The 22,823-nt window shown below is 41.6% G+C and overlaps 1 long non-coding RNA gene and 1 pseudogene across 2 annotated transcripts; both read right to left on the minus strand.

Annotated features, from left to right (window-relative positions):
* LOC127310738 (F-box/kelch-repeat protein At3g23880-like) overlaps positions 1-22,823 on the minus strand; it is a 64,476-nt pseudogene that overhangs the window by 22,815 nt on the left and 18,838 nt on the right.
* Positions 14,741-17,154, minus strand: LOC127308769 (uncharacterized). 2 transcript variants are annotated; one of them, XR_007856747.2, is made up of 3 exons: positions 16,978-17,154; positions 15,116-15,244; positions 14,741-14,969 (listed from the first exon to the last, which is right to left on the minus strand). It is a non-coding gene; the product is annotated as an uncharacterized lncRNA (long non-coding RNA). The 2 variants fall into 2 exon arrangements; XR_007856748.2 differs by having other exon boundaries at positions 15,171-15,244; positions 16,978-17,152.

Genomic DNA, 22,823 nt, shown 5'->3' on the forward strand with positions numbered 1-22,823 from the left:
GTTACTAAAATATGAACATTAATTGTGGAGCTTGTTAACTCCGGCATTGAGGGTTCGTGTAATCCTACGCAATGTGTTCATCATCCAACAAGAGTGTAGAGTATGCATTTATCTATTCTGTTATGTGATCAATGTTGAGAGTGTCCACTAGTGAAAGTGTAATCCCTAGGCCTTGTTCCTAAATACTGCTATCGCTGCTTGTTTCTTGTTTCTTTGCGTTACTACTGCTGCAATACCACCACCATCAACTACATGCCAGCAAGCTATTTTCTGGCACCGTTGCTACTGCTCATATATATTCATACCACCTGTATTTCACTATCTCTTCGCCGAACTAGTGCACCTATTTGGTGTGTTGGGGACACAAGAGACTTCTTGCTTTGTGGTTGCAGGGTTGCATGAGAGGGATATCTTTGACCTCTTCCTCCCTGAGTTCGATAAACCTTGGGTGATCCACTTAAGGGAAAACTTGCTGCTGTTCTACAAACCTCTGCTCTTGGAGGCCCAACACTATCTACAGGAAAGGAGGGGGAACGTAGACATCAAGCTATTTTCTGGCGCCGTTGCCGGGGAGGAAAGGTAAAAGGTACTCACACTCCGGATCTCGGCTACTAAGCTATTTCCCGGCGCCGTAAGTACTCAAAGCTTTTTTCCTTTAGATCCTGCAATTGCATCTTTTTGTTTCTTGTTTACACTAGTTTGGCATAATGGACAAGAATGATCTTCTTATTCTATTTCCTGATTTAAAACATGGATTGTTTGATGCAAAAATTAAAAAACCTATGGAATCTTATTTGCATGCTGGTAGTAATATTAGTATGAACGCTTTGAACACCATTGTTGATAATAATATAGAAAGTTCTAAGCTTGGGGAAGCTGGTTTTCATGATCTTTTTAGTCCCCCAAGCATTGAGGAGAAAATTTTCTTTGATGATACTTTGCCTCCTATTTATGATGATTATAATGATAGTAGTCTTTTGTTACCACCTGTTATGGAGGATGAATTTAATTATGATTACAATATGCCTCCTACACTTGATGAGAATAATAATGATGGCTACTTTGTTGAATTTGCTCCCACTATTACTAATAAAATTGATTATGCTTATGTGGAGAGTAATAATTTTATGCATGAGACTCATGATAAGAATGCTTTATGTGATAGTTATATTGTTGAGTTTGCTCATGACACTACTGAAAGTTATTATGAGAGAGGAAAATATGGTTGTAGAAATTTTCATGTTACTAAAACACCTCTCTATGTGCTGAAATTTTTGAAGCTACACTTGTTTTATCTTCCTATGCTTGTTACTTTGCTCTTCATGAACTTGTTTATTTACAAGATTCCCTTGCATAGGAAGCATGTTAGACTTAAATGTGTTTTGAATTTGCCTCTTGATGCTCTCTTTTGCTTCAAATACTATTTCTTGCGAGTGCATCATTAAAACTGCTGAGCCCATCTTAATGGCTATAAAGAAAGAACTTCTTGGGAGATAACCCATGTGTTATTTTGCTACAGTACTTTGTTTTTATTTTGTGTCTTGGAAGTTGTTTACTACTGTAGCAACCTCTCCTTATCTTAGTTTTGTGTTTTGTTGTGCCAAGTAAAGTCTTAGATAGTAAAGTCAATACTAGATTTGGATTACTGCGCAGAAACTGTTTTCTTGCTGTCACGAATCTGGGCAAAATTCTCTGTAGGTAACTCAGACAATTATGCCAATTTACGTGAGTGATCCTCAGATATGTACGCAACTTTCATTAAATTTGGGCATTTTCATCTGAGCAAGTCTGATGCCATTTTAAAATTCGTCTTTACGGACTGTTCTGTTTTGACAGATTCTGCCTTTTATTTCGCATTGCCTCTTTTGCTATGTGGGATGGATTTCTTTGTTCTATTAAACTCCAGTAGCTTTGGGCAATGTCCAGAAGTGTTAAGAATGATTGTGTCACCTCTGAACATGTGAGTTTTTGATTATGCACTAACCCTCTAATGAGTTTGTTTCGAGTTTGGTGTGGAGGAAGTTTTCAAGGGTCAAGAGAGGAGGATGATATACTATGATCAAGAAGAGTGAAAAGTCTAAGCTTGGGGATGCCCCGGTGGTTCATCCCTGCATATTTCAAGAAGACTCAAGCATCTAAGCTTGGGGATGCCCAAGGCATCCCCTTCTTCATCGACAACATTATCAGGTTCCTCCCCTGAAACTATATTTTTATTCAGTCACATCTTATGTACTTTACTTGGAGCGTCTGTTTGTTTTTGTTTTTGTTTGTGTTTGAATAAATTGGATTACATCATGCTTGTGTGGGAGAGAGACACGCTCCGCTGGTTCGTATGAACACATGTGTTCTTAGCTCATAATATTCATGGCGAAGTTTCCTCTTCGTTAAATTGTTATATGGTTGAAATTGGAAAATGATACATGTAGTAATTGCTATAATGTCTTGGGTAATGTGATACTTGGCAATTGTTGTGCTCATGTTTAAGCTCTTGCATCATATGCTTTGCACCCATTAATGAAGAAATACATAGAGCATGCTAAAATTTGGTTTGCATATTTGGTTTCTCTAAGGTCTAGATAATTTCTAGTATTGAGTTTGAACAACAAGGAAGACGGTGTAGAGTCTTATAATGTTTTCAATATGTCTTTTATGTGAGTTTTGCTGCACCGGTTCATCCTTGTGTTTGTTTCAAATAACCTTGCTAGCCTAAACCTTGTATCGAGAGGGAATACTTCTCATGCATCCAAAATCCTTGAGCCAACCACTATGCCATTTGTGTCCACCATACCTACCTACTACATGGTATTTTCCGCCATTCCAAAGTAAATTGCTTGAGTGCTACCTTTAAATTCCATCATTCGCCTTTGCAATATATAGCTCATGGGACAAATAGCTTAAAAACTATTGTGGTATTGAATATGTACTTATGCACTTTATCTCTTATTAAGTTGCTTGTTGTGCGATAACCATGTTTCTGGGGACGCCATCAACTACTCTTTGTTGAATTTCATGTGAGTTGCTATGCATGTTCGTCTTGTCTGAAGTAAGAGCGATCTACCACCTTATGGTTAAGCATGCATATTGTTAGAGAAGAACATTGGGCCGCTAACAAAAGCCATGATCCATGGTGGAAGTTTCAGTTTTGGACATATATCCTCAATCTCAAATGAGAAAATTATTAATTGTTGTTACATGCTTATGCATAAAAGAGGAGTCCATTATCTGTTGTCTATGTTGTCCCGGTATGGATGTCTAAGTTGAGAATAATCAATAGCGAGAAATCCAATGCGAGCTTTCTCCTTAGACCTTTGTACAGGCGGCATAGAGGTACCCCATTGCGACACTTGGTTAAAACATGTGCATTGTGATGATCCGGTAGTCCAAGCTAATTAGGACAAGGTGCGGGCACTATTAGTATACTATGCATGAGGCTTGCAACTTGTAAGATATAATTTACATGATACATATGCTTTATTACTACCGTTGACAAAATTGTTTCATGTTTTCAAAATCAAAGCTCTAGCACAAATATAGCAATCGATGCTTTTCCTCTTTGAAGGACCATTCTTTTACTTTTATTGTTGAGTCAGTTCACCTATCTCTCTACCTCAAGAAGCAAACATTTGTGTGAACTGTGCATTGATTCTTACATACTTGCTTATTGCATTTGTTATATTGCTTTGCATTGACAACTATCCATGAGATATACATGTTACAAGTTGAAAGCAACCGCTGAAACTTAATCTTCCATTGTGTTGCTTCAATGTCTCTACTTTGAATTATTGCTTTATGAGTTAACTCTTATGCAAGACTTATTGATGCTTGTCTTGAAGTGCTATTCATGAAAAGTCTTTGCTATATGATTCACTTGTTTACTCATGTCATATACATTGTTTTGATCGCTGCATTCACTACATATGCTTTACAAATAGTATGATCAAGGTTATGATGGCATGTCACTCCAGAAATTATCTGTGTTATCGTTTTACACCTTTCGGGACGAGCAGAACTAAGCTTGGGGATGCTGATACGTCTCCGACGTATCGATAATTTCTTATGTTCCATGCCACATTATTGATGTTATCTACATGTTTTATGCACACTTTATGTCATATTCGTGCATTTTCTGGAACTAACCTATTAACAAGATGCCGAAGTGCCAGTTCCTGTTTTCTGCTGTTTTTGGTTTCAGAAATCCTAGTAACGAAATATTCTCGGAATCGGACGAAATCAACGCCCAGGTTCCTATTTTCACCGGAAGCATCCAGAACACACGAGAAGGACCAGAGGGGGGGGCACTGGGCCCCCAGACCATAGGCCGGCGTGGCCAGAGGGGGGGCCGCGCCGCCCTATAGTGTGGCCCCCCTGTCAGCCCTCCTGCGCCGCCTCTTCGCCTATTTAAAGCCTCCGTCGCGAAAACCCTATTACGTTCGACGAAACCCACAGAAACCTTCCAGAGCCGCCGCCATCGCGAAGCCAAGATCTGGGGGACAGGAGTCTCTGTTCCGGCACGCCGCCGGAACGGGGAAGTGCCCCCGGAAGGCTTCTCCATCGACACCGCTGCCATCTCCACCGCCATCTTCATCACCGCTGCTGCTCCCATGAGGAGGGAGTAGTTCTCCATCGAGGCTCGGGGCTGTACCGGTAGCTATGTGGTTCATCTCTCTCCCATGTACCTCAATACAATAATCTCATGAGCTGCTTTACATGATTGAGATTCATATGAGTATTGTATCACAATTTATCTATGTGCTACTCTAGCAATGTTATTAAAGTAGTTCTATTCCTCCTGCACGATGTAATGGTGACAGTGTGTGCATCCATGTTAGTACTTGGTTTATGCTATGATCATGATCTCTTGTAGATTATGAAGTTAACTATTGCTATGATAGTATTGATGTGATCTATTCCTCCTACATATGCATGAAGGTGACAGTGTGCATGCTATGTTAGTACTTGGTTTAGTCTTTTGATCTATCTTACACTATAAGGTTACTAAAATATGAACATTAATTGTGGAGCTTGTTAACTCCGGCATTGAGGGTTCGTGTAATCCTACGCAATGTGTTCATCATCCAACAAGAGTGTAGAGTATGCATTTATCTATTCTGTTATGTGATCAATGTTGAGAGTGTCCACTAGTGAAAGTGTAATCCCTAGGCCTTGTTCCTAAATACTGCTATCGCTGCTTGTTTACTGTTTTACTGCGTTACTACTGCTGCAATACCACCACCATCAACTACACGCCAGCAAGCTATTTTCTGGCACCATTGCTACTGCTCATATATATTCATACCACCTGTATTTCACTATCTCTTCGCCGAACTAGTGCACCTATTTGGTGTGTTGGGGACACAAGAGACTTCTTGCTTTGTGGTTGCAGGGTTGCATGAGAGGGATATCTTTGACCTCTTCCTCCCTGAGTTCGATAAACCTTGGGTGATCCACTTAAGGGAAAACTTGCTGCTGTTCTACAAACCTCTGCTCTTGGAGGCCCAACACTGTCTACAGGAAAGGAGGGGGAACGTAGACATCATACCTCTGCCCGTTGGACTACTGTGTTGTGGGCCCAAAATCTCTGTCCTCTGCACACGTCGTGCCTAGTGGGGCTCGCACGTTCTCCGAAATTTCAGGCACGCGCACAGTAATGCCTATTTGCCATCATTTCGTTGTAAAAATATTTTTTACTCCTTGCCACGTGTAAAGCTTAGATTACCTCTCGCATATCCAACCGCCCATATTTGCCTATCCTTTAGGTTAAAACTACTTAACCCCATAATTCTGTTCTTCTTCCTCACGCCGCCAGATAAACATCCTCTGCCTTTGCGTTTGCTCCTCGTGTTCATCGAGCTTCCACGTTCCTCCATTGCTCTCGCTCGTTTGAGTTTTAATCAAAACTCCTTCTTCCTCATCCTTCCTCACCATGTCTACGCGATCCAAGCGCACCAAGAGCACTGCTCCTGGCACCTCCTCCCGCACTGAGGGAATCTCTGGGTGGGAAAGATCCCGCGTTTCCACCACGGACCTGCGCAAGCTCAAGAAGATGGGCCTGCTCACGAACGGTGAACTAACCAGGATCCCTGGTGATGAAGCTGTGCCTAATCCTCCCGAAGGTTTTCGGGTAACATTTTCTGACTTCCTCCTTCGCGGTTTCTCCACCCCAGTCCACGAATTCCTTCGTGGGTTGCTCTTTGTCTACGGGATTCAGCTATTCCAGCTGACTCCCAACTCTTTCCTCCATATCTCTCCATATCTCGATCTTTGTTACTTTGTGCGAGTGCTTCCTCGGCATTCACCCTCACTGGGGCCTTTAGAAACGCATTTTTTTTATCTTCAGCGCAACAATTCTGGCAGCGCCATCTACAATGTAGGTGGCGTTTGCATCTACGTGCAACCCGACGTTGGCTATTTTGACTTGAAGTTTGCCGACTCGGTGCAAGGCTGGCGCAAGAAATGGCTCTATATCAAGGACGAGCCAAACGGCGCCCAACTCTACGGTCTCTCTCCTGTTGACCTGTCGCAAGAAATTTTGAGGCGCAAGTCCTCGGACGCCAAGGCTACTCCCGAAGAAATAGCTGCTACGGACTCACTTGTTCTTCGGATCAAGGCACTGCAGAACACGCCAGGACAAGAACTTTTCGGCGTTCAAATACTGGCGTATTTTCTTCGGGTCCGAGTGCAGCCTCTTCAGGCTCGCGCGATGATGACCCACAAGTATAGGGGATCGCAACAGTCTTCGAGGGAAGTAAAACTCAAATTTATTGATTCGACACAAGGGGAGGTAAAGAATACTTATAAGCCTTAACAACTGAGTTGTCAATTCAGCTGCACCTGGAAAAGCACTAGTAACAGGGGTGATGTGAAAGCAGCAGTAATATGAGAGCAATAGTAACAGTAACACAGTAGCAGTAACAGTAACACAGAGGCAATGGCACCAGAAAATAGTTGATACTACTTCCAATGACATGTAGAACGAGTATATGATGATGAAAGATGGACCGGGGTTCCCAGCTATCTACACTAGTGGTAACTCTCCAATAACAAGTGTTGGGTGAACAAATTACAGTTGGGCAATTGATAGGATTGAAAGCATTAAGACAGAACATCAAGATTATTAATTATGTAGGCATGTTTTCCATATATAGTCATACGTGCTCGCAATGAGAAACTTGCATAACATCTTTTGTTCTACCAGCCGGTGGCAGTCGGGCCTCAAGGGAATCTACTGGTAATTAAGGTACTCCTTTTAATAGAGCACCGGAGCAAAGCATTAACACTTGGTGAAAACATGTGATCCTCATACCTAAGCCTTCCCCTCTAGTTATCCCAGTTGCTGTCACTCTGGGGCCTCGGGTTCCGGACATAGACATGTGCAAACAACTTGTAGATACAATCTAAGCAATAATTATAGAGCTTAAATCTAAGATCATGCCACTCGGGCCCTAGTGACAAGCATTAAACACAACAAGATTGCAGCAACAATAACTTCACAAACTTTATAGATAGACTGATCATAATGTAACAATTCATCGGATCCCAACAAACACAACACCGATTACATCAGATGAATCTCAATCATGTAAGGCAGCTCATGAGATCATTGTATTGAAGTACATGGGAGAGAGAGTACCAACTAGCTACAGCTAGAACCCGTAGTCCATGGGGGAACTACTCACGGAGCATGATGGAGGCGGTGGCGTTGATGGAGATGGCTTCCGGGGGCACTTCCCCGTCCCGGCGGCGTACCGGAACAGAGATTCTGTCCCGCGAATTGGAGTTTCGCGATGGCGGCGGTGCCCCTGGAGTCTTTCTGGAGTTTCATCAATTGGTATCACGTTTTTAGGTCGAAAGGGGTCTTATAGGCGAAGAGGCGGCGCAGGGAGGTGCCTGGGGCCTCCTCACCATAGGCTGGCGCGGCCAGGCCTGGGGCCGCGCCGCCTTATGGTGTGGTGGCCCTCTGGCCCGCCTCTGACTCTCCTTCGGTGTTCTGGGGTCTTCCGGGAAAAATAAGATACTGGGTCTTTGTTTCGTCGAATTCCGAGAATATTGCCCGAACAGCCTTTCTGGAACCAAAAACAACAGAAAACAGGAACTGGCACTTCGGCATCTTGTTAATAGGTTAGTTCCGGAAAAGGCATAAAAACATTATAAAGTGCGAGCAAAACATGTAGGTATTGTCATAAAACTAGCATGGAACATCAGAAATTATAGATACGTTGGAGACGTATCAAGCATCCCCAAGCTTAGTTCCTACTCGCCCTCGAGTAGGTAAACGATAAAAAGAATAATTTCTGTAGTGACATGCTACTTACATAACCTTGATCATACTATTGTAAAGCATATGAGATGAATGAAGTGACTCAAGGCAACGATCTATAGTTTGCTAATCAAATAGAATACATATAGCAAAACTTTTCATGAATAATACTTTCAAGACAAGCATCAAAAGTCTTGCATAAAAGTTAACTCATAAAGCAATAAATTCAAAGTAAAGGCATCGAAGCAACACAAAGGAAGATATAAGTTTCAGCAGTTGCTTTCAACTTTCAACATGCATATCTCATGGATAATTGTCAACACAAAGTAGTATAATAATTGCAATAAGCAAGCATGTAAGAATCAATGCACAGTTGACACAAGTGTTTGCTTCTAAGATGGAAGGAAGTAGGTAAACTGACTCAACATAAAGTAGAAGAAAGGCCCTTCGCAGAGGGAAGCAGGGATTAAATCATGTGCTAGAGCTTTTTAAGTTTTGAAATCATATAGAGAGCATAAAAGTAAAGTTTTGAGAGGTGTTTGTTGTTGTCAACGAATGGTAGTGGGCACTCTAACCCCCTTGCCAAACAGACTTTCAAAGAGCGGCTCCCATGAAGGACGTTATCTCTACCAGCAAGGTAGATCATCCCTCTTCTCTTTTGTTTACACATGTACTTTAGTTTTTATTTATGGATGACACTCCTCCCAACCTTTTGCTTACACAAGCCATGGCTAACCGAATCCTCGGGTGCCTTCCAACATTCACATACCATGAAGGAGTGTCTATTTGGAAAATTAAGTTGCTTACTGATGAATCAGGGCAAAACATGTGAAGAGAATTATTAATGAAGGTTAATTAATTGGGGCTGGGAACCCCGCTGCCAGCTCTTTTTGCAAAATTATTGGATAAGCGGATGAAGCCACTAGTCCATCAGTGAAAGCTGCCCAACAAGATTGAAAGATAAAACACCACATACTTCCTCATGAGCTATAAAACATTGACAGAAATAAGAGATAATAACTTTGGAATTGTTTAAAGGTAGCACATGAAGTATTTACTTGGAATGGCAGAGAAATACCACATAGTAGGTAGTTATGGTGGACACACATGGCATAGGTTTTGGCTCAAGGTTTTGGATGCACGAGAAGCATTCCCTCTCAGTACAAGGCTTTGGCTAGCAAGGTTGTTTGAAGCAAACACAAGTATGAACCGGTATAGCAAAACTTACATAAGAACATATTGCAAGCATTATAAGACTCTACACTGTCTTCCTTGTTGCTCAAACACTTTCACCAGAAAATATCTAGACCTTAGAGAGACCAATCATGCAAACCAAATTTCAACAAGCTCTATGGTAGTTCTCCACTAATAGGTTTAAACTACATGATGCATGAGCTTAAACATGATCTACTTGAGAGCTCAAAACAATTGCCAAGTATCAAATTATTCAAGACAATATGAAGCATTTTCTGTTTCCAACCAAATAGCAATAAGTGCAGCAGCTTTTAACTTTCGCCATGAATATGAAAAACGAAGAACACAAGTGTTCATATGAAAAAGCGGAGCGTGTCTCTCTCCCACACAAGGATTGCTAGGATCCAAATTTATTCAAACACAAACAAAAATAAAAACACATGGACGCTCCAAGTAAAGCACATAAGATGTGACCGAATAAAAATATAGTTTCACTAGAGGTGACCTGATAAGTTGTTGATGAAGAAGGGGATGCCTTGGGCATCCCCAAGCTTAGATGCTTGAGTCTTCTTGAAATATGCAGGGATGAACCACGGGGGCATCCCCAAGCTTAGACTTTTCACTCTTCTTGATCATATATCATCCTCCTCTCTTGACCCTTGAAAACTTCCTTCACACCAAACTTCTCATAAACTTCATTAGAGGGGTTAGTACTCAAAAAAAACTTTAATCCACTTTATTCCTGTAGTGACACATTGCAAGAACTCAATAAAACATTAGCTACAGCCCTCCATGTCTAGAAAGCCTTGCTTAAAGTCCACAAGAGACAATGCAAAAAACAGAGACAGAATCTGCCAAAACAGAACAGCCAGTAAAGACGAATTTTTAAGAGGTACTTCCGTTGCTCAAATCAGAAAACTCAAAACTAATAAAAGTTGCGTACATATCTGAGGATCATTCACGTAAATTGGCAGATTTTTCTGAGTTTCCTACAGAAGGGGCTACTCAAATTCGTGACAGATAGAAATCTGTTTCTGCGCAGAAATCCAAATCTAGTATCAACCTTCTATTAGAGACTTCACTTGGCACAACAATGCAATAAAATAAAGATAAGGAGAGGTTGCTACAGTAGTAACAACTTCCAAAACACAACAAAACAGTAGCAAAATAAATACATGGGTTATCTTCCAAGAAGTGCTTTCTTTATAGCCATTAAGATGGGCTCAGCAGTTTTAATGATGCTCACATGGAAAATAAGAGTTGAAGCAAAAGAGAGCATCAAGAAGCAAATTCAAAACACATTTAAGTCTAACCCACTTCCTATGCATAGGAATCTTGTACACAAATAAATTCATGAAGAACAAAGTGATAAGCATAGGAAGATAAAACAAGAGTAACTTCAAGAGTTTCAGCATATAGAGAGGTGTTTTAGTACCATGCAAATTTCTACAACCATATTTTCCTCTCTCATAATAATTTTCAGTAGCATTATGATCAAACTCAACAATATAACTATTACATGCAGCATGCTTTTCATGATCCACAAACACATAATTTTTATCAAGCTAAAAAATAGTGGGATTAAAACTTTCAAACCCACTTTTATCAATAATATAACAAGATGATTGATCATTCTCAAAAGATATGGGACTCCTAGATAAAGTCAAGACTTCTCCAATCCCATTTTCATTAGTAGTACAATTAATAATATCAAGTAACATAGGACCATCATCTAGAGATTTATCATAAACATTTGCTACGCAAAACTCTTTAGTACCATGCATTTCGACATCAGGCACAAACAAAGCATTATCATAAGATTTATCAAAGTAGCATGGATTATCATAGATAACAGTAGCATAATTATTCTCACAAGTTTTACTCATAGGTAATATTTCAAGAGAATCCACAAGAACATAACATTCATCCTCCTTTGGTAAGCATGGAGGACAATCAAATAGTGTAAGAGATAAAGAGTTACTCTCATTAGAAGGTTGGCATGGGTAGCTAATCCATTCTTCCTCGTTTTGTTCATCACTCTCCTCTTCTTTTTCATCCAATGAGCTTTCAGGTTCATCAATTTTCTCCTCTATTTCATCCAATGAGCTTTCAGGTTCATCAATTTTCTCCTCTATTTCATCCAATGAGCTTTCAGGTTCATCAATTTCTTCTTCCACAGGTTCCTGCAAATTGTGAGTGCATTCTTGTGCATTAATGAGTCTCTCTTTATAATCAATGATATAAGGATTATCACTGTAGCTTTCTATGCAAAAATTAAGGATAGAAGAGACATAATCTTTAAGGTCCTTACAAACAACACAAGTTTCATAATTTTTAGCCATGAAGGATTCTATCTCAGAGGCTCCCATAAATAAGACAAATTGTTCTACCTCTTCGAACCCAAGATGAATATAGCTATTCCAATTATAGTTCTTAATTAAAATTTCCTCACTAAAGCCACATTGAAATTTAAGATGTTTAGTATCCTGTTTAGAGCAACAGTTTATATCATGGCGTTTAAGCAAGATTTTAGCAATTGTATTCAATTTTTCTATCACAGCACTCATAACTTTACCCGTTCTTGATTCTCTATAATTATTATATAATTCTATAAGCTCCAAATAGGTTGTGGGTTCTCCCATAACAATAGTTTTTAATTTTTCGGTTTTTCAAATTTTTATGGATTTTTGGGTATATAATAAAACAAGGCAAAAACAAACTAGACAAAAGTAAACTAAGCAAAATAATACTAGACAGAAATAAACTAAGCACAAATAAACTAGACAAAAGTAAACCAAGCAAAACAAAATAAAATAAAACAAAAACAGAGAGAGAGGTAGAGTGTACTCCCCAGGTGAACTTATGAGTAGAGCTATGCCTCCCCGGCAACGGCGCCAGAAAATAGTCTTGATGACCCACAAGTATAGGGGATCGCAACAGTCTTCGAGGGAAGTAAAACCCAAATTTATTGATTCGACACAAGGGGAGGTAAAGAATACTTATAAGCCTTAACAACTGAGTTGTCAATTCAGCTGCACCTGGAAAAGCACTAGTAACATGGGTGATGTGAAAGCAGCAGTAATATGAGAGCAATAGTAACAATAACACAGCAGCAGTAACAGTAACACAGAGGCAATGGCACCAGAAAATAGTTGATACTACTTCCAATGACATGTAGAACGAGTATATGATGATGAAAGATGGACCGGGGTTCCCAGCTATCTACACTAGTGGTAACTCTCCAATAACAAGTGTTGGGTGAACAAATTACAGTTGGGCAATTGATAGGATTGAAAGCATTAAGACAGAACATCAAGATTATTAATTATATAGGCATGTTTTCCATATATAGTCATACGTGCTCGCAATGAGAAACTTGCATAACATCTTTTGTCCTACCAGCCGGTGGCAGCCGGGCCTCAAGGGAATCTACTGGTAATTAAGGTACTCCTTTTAATAGAGCACCGGAGCAAAGCATTAACACTTGGTGAAAACATGTGATCCTCATACCTAAGCCTTCCCCTCCAGTTATCCCGATTCTTTGTCACTGCGGGGCCTCGGGTTCCGGACATAGACATGTGCAAACAACTTGTAGATACAATCTAAGCAATAATTATAGAGCTTAAATCTAAGATCATGCCACTCGGGCCCTAGTGACAAGCATTAAACACAACAAGATTGCAGCAACAATAACTTCACAAACTTTATAGATAGACTGATCATAATGTAACAATTCATCGGATCCCAACAAACACAACACCGATTACATCAGATGAATCTCAATCATGTAAAGCAGCTCATGAGATCATTGTATTGAAGTACATGGGAGAGAGAGTACCAACTAGCTACAACTAGAACCCGTAGTCCATGGGGGAACTACTCACGGAGCATGATGGAGGCGGTGGCGTTGATGGAGATGGCTTCCGGGGGCACTTCCCCGTCCCGGCGGCGTACCGGAACAGAGATTCTGTCCCCCGAATTGGAGTTTCGCGATGGCGGCGGCGCCCCTGGAGTCTTTCTGGAGTTTCGTCAATTGGTATCACGTTTTTAGGTCGAAAGGGGTCTTATAGGCGAAGAGGCGGCGCAGGGAGGTGCCTGGGGCCTCCTCACCATAGGCGGCGCGGCCGGGCACAGGGCCGCGCCGCCTTATGGTGTGGTGGCCCTCTGGCCCGCCTCCGACTCTCCTTCGGTGTTCTGGGGTCTTCCGGGAAAAATAAGATACTGGGTCTTTGTTTCGTCGAATTCCGAGAATATTGCCCGAACAGCCTTTCTGGAACCAAAAACAACAGAAAACAGGAACTGACACTTCGGCATCTTGTTAATAGGTTAGTTCCGGAAAACGCATAAAAACATTATAAAGTGCGAGCAAAACATGTAGGTATTGTCATAAAACTAGCATGGAACATCAGAAATTATAGATACGTTGGAGACGTATCACGCGACTCCTCTTTCACTACAAGGAATCGGGTCTATTGCAACAAAAAATATTGTCGCGATAGATGCCATTTTGTGGCAATATGCACCTATTGCCACGAAATGGCGTTCGTTGGCAAGCGTTGCAATTACACGTATGGTAATAGCCTATTGCAACGAAAACGTAATCGTGGCAACAAGGCGCTCTATTGCAACAACCATGTGGGAAGTTGCCACATATTTTTCTGTGGCAACACTCACTTATCTCCACAATTTGGTTTGTCGAGATAGCTTAACGCAACATGCAACCAAGTTGTGGCGTTTGCTAGTTTGTGGTGATAGATACTTGTGGCAATAACCTATGGCAACATCGCCTAGTTTGTGGCATTAGCCATTTACCACGGACCGCTACGCTCGTGGTATTAGTTTATGGCGACAAATATTCTACTCGTGGCAATAAATAGGTATGGCAACGGTCACTTTTATTGTGGCAGGAAGGTATTGCGACAAGTTGACATTTCGTGGCAATACTCTATTTCAACAAAATCTATGTGGCGCCAAATACTTATCGCAACGGGAAATTTTTTTGTTGCAGAAAGCTACCGCGACAATGTGAACTTTTCGTAGCAAGAAGCTACTGCCACAATTTGAAGTTTTTGTGGCGATACTCTATTTCAACAAAGTTATTCCCTGTGCCAAACAGTTATCACAACATGCAGAAAAATTGTGGTGACAAGATATTGCAACAATATAAAGTTTTTTGTTGCTACATCCTAGCACAACAAAGCATGTAGTGCGACTAGGATTTGACGCAACAGTATATTTTTCGTGTTGCCTAAGGCAACGGAAAGTGAGCTGTGGCAATAGCTTATCGGAAGCATAAAAATAATACAGCCATTTAATTACAAAATTCAAAACCATACACGTATAATATGTAAGTTCATACAAATCATAATTGTCATAGCAAATATCCATCAAATGCAACTCAAGTAAAATGTAGCAATCTTGCATAGTTCAGTCCATTGGTAACGCGGTAGTTGAAATCTCTAAAGTACGTGTGTTTTGCCATTACTTCTACCCTGTCCAGCTAAATCTTCTTTGGGTCCTGCAATCAGAAGAATGAAGAAACAAAAATTAGCCAACTGAATATGAAGAGAAAAATACCTACTTAAATGTTTTTCATGCCATATTAAATCATGTTTGTGTAAAGGTAAATGTAGGTGCAAATCAAGGGACTTAGCATGTCCTTACTGCACACAAAAACAATCTAGGGACATAGCATTAGGAAACCATATTTGATGTGCACCATTCAGATAGGTGATGAAGAAGTAAACATGTTGTGTACCAGCAGCATCCCTCCGTTGAATTCATCCTTGTGCCCTTGAGTACGTAAGATCAGAATTTGAGTCAGATTCAGAAGAAAGCACAAAACGTAAAGCATGCATACTTCAGCCCTTCAATATCTTGGAAACAATCTTTTAAACAGAAGTAGAAGAAGCTAAACATGCATAAATGTTACAGCAAAAAACTTGTTGAAAGTCAAGGCTTCAATGGAGTATGCATATTTTTTTTGTTGCAAGAGTTCTAGGTGCATACAGTTAGGTGTTCTTAGATTCCGCTACTGAGATTCAGTTGAATAAGACATGGGGTGCCAGAACATTGAACAATACATATCAGCTCTAACAATCGACACTATAATTGAATAGTTTCGAAGTCCAAGCTTAATCTGATAGAAAAAAAAGACAAAAGGATAGATAGCACGAAAATGTATTAAAAAGAAATCTAGTTTTAACTCTGGAAAAACCTACGTACAGATCACCGCTGTTTCAGACTTTCTCTGTGATGTTTCAGACTTTTAAGCAACAAGTTCAGTTAAGTTCATGGCTATATGTTTTAGACTGCAAATTAGACTTTTAAAAGACAAGTTCACTCAGTTGAAATTGCTATTGTATGAATTAGGATTAGCTAATTTTTTTGGTTTCAGATAGGACAGAATCTATTAAGTAATGAATGGCTTAAACCATGTCTGCATGCAAGTATCAGCTTTCAAGGAGAACCAAAAAGGAGCACTGAAATTTCAGTATCATGTTTTAAGAAGAACCAAAAAGGAGAAAATGATTCAGTTATTTAAGGCATCCTAACATTGCTTTAGTCAAATAGATGATAAAACTATTCAGAGTTCCATAGTACGATCGCATTTGTGAAGGCAAGCACAAGCAGCTGGATAGTGTCATGTTGAAACACACCTAACACCTCAGTATATCATACCTTGAAACCTATAAGAACAACACAATGTATATTTCAATGGAGAATTAAGTGCGACAAGTGAAACGACAGCAGTATATCCATGATAAATATTGTGTATCCATGCAGTCATTCCATTTTAAAAAATTGTCTACAATTAAGATGTTGAAGAAACAAAACTTTGCATGAGACACAAAGACGGTTTCATACATTTGATTCTAATTATAGTTGTATTAACTGGGATTAGCTTATTTTTTAATCATAAAACTTCAGATGATGCATCTTCCAGAACAATGACCTTGTTATGTGCGAACATATGCTGAACTTGTAATGACAAAAAAAATATTAGATGAATACTGAAGGTGCTTCAGTTCAGATGAACATTATTTCAGTTCAGATGAGAATAAACCACATACAACTATCCATGTTGAGCATCTAATACAATGATTCACCAATCAGAAAAGAATCCAGTACAAGCATTCATCAATCGTACAATTAGTCAGACTGGATTTACTTGTAAGACTAGATTTTTTAATGTAATCACGCACACAGTACTAATAGATGAATCAAGATGTACAGAGTGGCAGCGCGAGATGCAGCTGATGTACAGCTCGAGTCGACGGCGCTCCGGCCAGTCGCCGACCTCCCGCACCAGCTTCTCACTCGGTCCAGACCCAATAGGCCAAGACCACACATCTCAACTCTCATTCCTCTTTCTTGGTGCGGCTAAATCAATCAGATGTGTTGATTGGGAGATTGGGAGGGGATTGGGAGATTGGGACGGGCTCATTCCACTTCCTTGGTGCGGCTAAATCTATCGCCAATGTGGTTCTACAATGGGAGGGGATTGGGAGATTGGGAAAAATAACCTCTGTGTTGTTGACTCCGGCGTGCTTCTATGTGTTGACGCCGCGATGACGCCGGAGCACGGAGCTCAGATCCAATCGCCACCGTGATGACGCCGTGATTTGGTTTAGAGTACTAATCGGGAGTACGTTTACCGGGAAGGTTAAATAGGCTATTTTTTGGTGGGAACAAAATATTCGGACGGAGAATAATTAGACGTTTAGCGGGAGGCCAATTTTTTTGGCACAAACTACAATATTGTACGCTAATTAGGTGGTGGGAAAGTAATTCTTTTGGAGGGAATGTTTACAATAATTAAATAAATTAGAAAAATAATATTTCAGAGCAATATGAAATATATATGCTGCTAAAAATAATATTTTAGAGCATTAGGAATTGAGAAAAACGCTTCGCTCGCTCCAGCCGTCCCCCGCGGGTGATGACTGGGACGAACCCTAGCTGCCCGCGCTGCCCTCGGAACTCTAGGCGGCAGCCTCGGAGGGTGGACTACAGATGTGGCTCTACGGCGGGCAACGTGTTGGTTGTGGTGGTCTCACTCTTTGGTCTTGGGGATGGCATGGAGCGGACGGTGGGAAATCATGGTGTTGGCGGCGCCTCAGTCCCGTAGTCCTGATTCAACTCGACCAGGTGTCCAAGATCATGTGTTTCTTGATGCACACTTAGGTTAGCAAGACCAAGTTTGAAGTAAGATTTTAAATCATTTGAAAAACATGTAGAAGGTTCATGGCTTCGAAGCCCTTTCACTTCGCCTTTGCGGCCTTCTTTGCCTCAGCGGCCTTCGCAGATTTCGCGTCCGCGTATTTCTTGGCCTTAGCCGCCCTCATCAATTCCGTGTCCATGGACTTCTTTGCCTCGGTCGCCTTTGCCGCTTCATGCTCTGTGGCCTTTCTTAGCTTCGGCCGCTTTCGTCGCCACCGCTCCCCTTGGAGGTGCGGGCTTCTTCAGAGGACCTTCGCCTTGGCCCTGTCGAAATAATTTGCCCCTGTTACTCGAGTCGCTCGGAACTATTTGGAAGTAAAGAGTGTAAGGGTACATTGCCCCTATGTGTGGTTTTGGTAATTAATGACAACTCCTATGGACTAATGTTTTCATTGAGTTTATACGAAGGAATATTCCATAGGTACTACTTGCTCTCCATGTGTTGGATTCAAGTATGGATGCCATGAAGATAAAGGTATACCTTGTGTATTGGCATCAAGATCATCGGTTTGAAGATACATATGTGATATGATCAAGAAGAAGAAATGAAGATGGAGTTCTTATGTGGAACTCAATATTAGCCATGCTCTATCTTATGAGAATATGAGAAGGTACAAGGTTAAGTCGGGCAAGTTCAAGATGAGCATCTCAAGCGGATCACATGCTTGAAGCTTGCCGTCCATTTGGTGATAATGGACATGTGAAGATGTGCATCAATTGAGCTTTCCCATCATGGTGTATGGGGGAGCATTTGTGAGCCTTCACGAAGCAACATTGGTCAAGTGAGGCATTCCGGCTTGAGTGAAGCTTGAAGAGTTATCATCAAGATCAAGCGGGATGCGCAAGGCAAAGGTATGGCCTTGCTAGGTTTTCCTTTTACCGGTCTCAAGGTGGATGTTGGGAGACCGGATTATAGGATAGATAGCCGCACTATTAAGAGGGGCTTTCGGTTGAGTAACTTGATCACATCGTCCTAGGGAGCTCAATCCTTTGCATACTTTGCATATCCTTATTGCATCTTCTATTGCGTTTTCGAGGTTGGGTGATTTTACCGGTTATTCATGATATAAGGTTCTACCCTTTTATATTCATGATAAAATCCCCTCCTACAGATTCTTGAGTTTGCACTTTTTTATAGGATAGCATTTGTCGTTATCTTCCAAACGAAATTGGTTTCATTCAAATCGGAGTTCGGGAGCTCTAGTTATTAAAGAAAAAGGAAAAAGGAGAAAAGAATAAAAAGAAAAGAAAAAAGGGGGAGGGGCGGCCGGCCGACCGACCGACCGGCCTGCCGGCCCACACGCCGGCCCGCCCGGCCGAAACCGGCCCGGCGCTGACGCCGACCGGGCGGCATCGAGGCGGCCCCGGTCCGGTCCGGCCACGGGCCCGGTTGCCGCCGGCCCACCCGGCTCCCTCTCGGCCGACCGGCCTCCCGGCCGGGCCGGGCCTTCTTCGCCCGCGGCCACCCGGCGCGGCCTGCTCCCGCGCGCGCTGGCTATCTGCCGCCCCTGCGCGGCCTCCTCCCCATCCGGTCGGTGGCCCGGCTGGGCCGGATGGCTGGCCGGCCTCCCCGGCCCAGCATCCGGTCAGCCGGCTGGGCCGCCGGCCTGGGGCTGTTTTTCTGCCTTTTTTACTGCGCGTTTCCTTGTCTTTTTCCCCCAACGGGTATATTTGCTCCCTAGCTATAAATAACCCCTTCTTCCACCTAGAGCAAGTGACTTCTTCCCCTTTCTCTCACCTCCATTGTTGCATTTGAAGAAGTTGCTCTCTCCCTTGATTCCTCCAACCGTTCTTGCTCATATTTGAGGATTTGAGAGAGGAGATCTAGATCTACACTTCCACCAAACCGTTTCTTCTCTAAGTGAGGGAATCTCTTGGGATCTAGATCTTGGAGTCTTGCAGTACATTGTCGTTGATTTCATAACCTAACATGCCTAAGAGCTCTAAAAACGAGAACCAACCTGAGGTTGGGTGGTTAGGAGGATGGTTCTATCCCCAGCCCACCAGAGTTCAAACCCCAGGTTTGACATCTGTGTGTCTTATAAAGGTGAATATTCATTCAGTGGGAGGCGACGTTCCCGTCGACAGCGAGGCGTCTGAGGTGACTTCGTCAATTTCAAGATCCAATCCGTCGACTCAGTCTTCCGGAGGTGCTCATAGGGGTAGGGAGTGCGTGTGTGCGTTCATAGGGGTGAGTGTATGCGCGTGTATGTGAGCGTCTGCGTTTGTACTGTGTTTCTCAAAAAAAAAGAGCTCTAAAAACATTAAGCTCCCTAGCAAGCAATGCAACTCCATGCTTTGTTGACACCCTCCTCTCCCAGTCCATCATCTCCGTCAAGATCCCGGGAGCCTTCTTGATGCCTTGTTGATTAATTCAGATTCAAGCAATGCAACTCCATGCTTTGTTGACGCCCTCCTCTCCCAGTCCATCATCTCCGTCAAGATCCCGGGAGCCTTCTTGATGCCTTGTTGATTAATTCAGATTTAATGATTTTCAAAGAGGAACCAGGAGGTGTACTTAATTTGGAGCTGGGCTGTTAGCTTATATTTTTGTCCAGCTGAGTAAATATGTGTCCTTAGCCGGGTTTATTCACTTATCTTGATTCATGTATTTCCTTGCAGCTAAAGTAGCATATATTTTGTACATCAATTCATAATCTGGTAATGTTGTACAGGTTTATCTTTGGTTACCAGCATCAGAGCATGAATTTATTGTATTGCAAACCCAAAGTTTGACAACAAAGTCAGCTGCATGTTACGTTACAGAAAATAAAATGGTTCTTGCTCAGGTCTTAAGCGTTAGCTAGCTACAGTTTGACAGCAAAGCTTCTGTAGCTGAATGGTTTGTGCTCTATCCTTTGCAGGTTAGATCGTGAGTTCAACATACGTGGAAGTCGATTTTTTTATTGCTTTGTGTTACCGCCCTAAGCAGTACACCACAAAAAAAAATCGTTCTAGTTGCCAACAAAAAACTATAAAAACCGTTCCTTCGAGATTAATTAATTCCTGTAATCCCGCATCCCTTGCATGCAAAACAAAAGTATCCATCCAATGCATGCACTTAATTTAGAGGCGGCAATTAAGAACGCCAATGCATGCGCTCATTTTCCGCCGGGACGTTGGCCTAACCCCGCTCTTTTCCCTTCTCACCTTAACTACTGCATGGATGGATACAAAAGGCATTGTTACCATCATTTCTAAATGATTAACATTACCTAATCAGTGATTACCTAGGTCACAACGCTGGCTCTAATAAGCCCAATAAACCGGTGTGGAGGGAGTACGTGTTTTGGAAAAAAGTCTGGTTCTATGCTACGTACGTCGATTTTTTTAATTGGTTTCTATTGCCGCCCTAAACAGTACCCCACAAAAAAATCGTTCTAGTTGCCAACATAAAACTAAAAAGATCATTCCTTCGTATAGGGTGTATAGTTTTCTTGCATGAATATTAACGCAGGCAAATTTCGTTGCTATTGGACGTTTGTACCCCTCCGTGATCGACGTGAGATTAGATTAGTAGAAAAAATAGGGAAATCTTGGCATCCTCACGCCCACGAAAATCTTGGAGGTCGTTACTAGTTCTCTTATATGAATACCTACCAAATAAAGGTGGGTAACAAATTTCATAAACCTCTCTATGCCTTAATCTCCCCGGATTAATATCCGCTCCCTAATCTAAGGTATCAGGAGCAAGTAGTATTCCTAAATGCAAGTTGCTTGTTTTGGGAAAAAGTCTCCTGATTCTATGCTACATACGTGGAGCCTGGTGCCTCCTTTTTCTCATCTTTTATTTCTCGGTTGAGGCGAGGCAGCTAGGCTAATAACTCCTACCCAATCACTAGGCTCCTCTAAACCAGGATTTTGCCTTCAGCAAGGCATTTGCATCGAGGGGTAAACTTGTCTAGAAATCGCTATACACATTATATTTTGACTTCTTTCAACGAAAAATATACACCCTATATCAAGGAATGGAGGGAATAACATTAATCCGGGTTGACGTGTGGGCCTTCTAAAAACGTTGCAATAATATATCCAATATCAAAAAAATAAACTATTGTGGTGGTACATGTGGAATATTACCACACCTATATTTTCTGTTGCAATATCTATTTTATATTGCCACAACTAAAGTACTTCTCGCAATGGAATGAATTCGTGGCAACATATCTAGACACTTGCCACAAATAGAAATTTAGTTGCAATATTTAATTTCTATTGCCACAAAGGGAGGACCTTCTGGCAATGTAATTAAATTGTGGCAATATATCTAGACAATTTCCACAAATAGGAATTTTGGTGCAATATCTGTTTTCTATTGCCACAAAGAAAGACTTTCTAGCAATGGGGAAAAATTGTGGCGATATATCTAGAATATTGCATCGAATTGTTGTTTTGTTGCAATAACTATGTTCTAGTGCCACAAAAAAAGACCTTATGGCAATGGGGAAAATTTGTGACAATATATCTAGACTCTTGCCACGAACTGTCATTTCGTTGCACTAACTAGCCTCTACAGCAACAATTTGATGGGTTAGCGCAACGCTGTGAAAATTGTGGTAATAATCGCTCCTATTACCACAAAACCAAACTTTGTGGTAATACTGCAAATTATTGCAACAAAAGCTTGGCGTTGCAATAAATTTTGTTGCAATAGACCGGATTTCCTGTAGTGTTTGGATGTACTCCGGTGCTGGCGATTCTGCCCGGATTTCTGCCGACCTTCCTCTGGGGGAACTCGAAAAGCTGGTTCGCCGGTTTACCTCCCTCACGAAGAACGACATTGTTCCTACAACTTGTCGAGTGGAGCCCTTCAGCGCTGCTCACCCCCTTCCTTCTTTAAGTACCCTTGTCAAATCTTTTATTGTCTTGAACTTTCTTGTCTAGTCCTTTTCTGCTAACTCACACTTTTTTGTGTAGAACCATCAAACCCTTTCACAATTTCCCCCTCTCCCCGAAGATGGAGAGGTAGTCCAACGATTCATCATAGATGATGAGTCACAAGATGCTTCGACACGCGCCGCCGAACCCGCAGGTACTGAGAAAAGTGCGGGTTTATCCGACAAGCTCACCGAGTCCGCAGGTGCCTCCGATTCTTCCTTCACGCATTCCATTCCTTCTGCTGCCTCTTCCGAAGGGCACAAAAGAAAAA

Source organism: Lolium perenne, chromosome 6 (genome assembly GCF_019359855.2).
Source record: "Lolium perenne isolate Kyuss_39 chromosome 6, Kyuss_2.0, whole genome shotgun sequence".
NCBI lineage: Eukaryota > Viridiplantae > Streptophyta > Magnoliopsida > Poales > Poaceae > Lolium > Lolium perenne.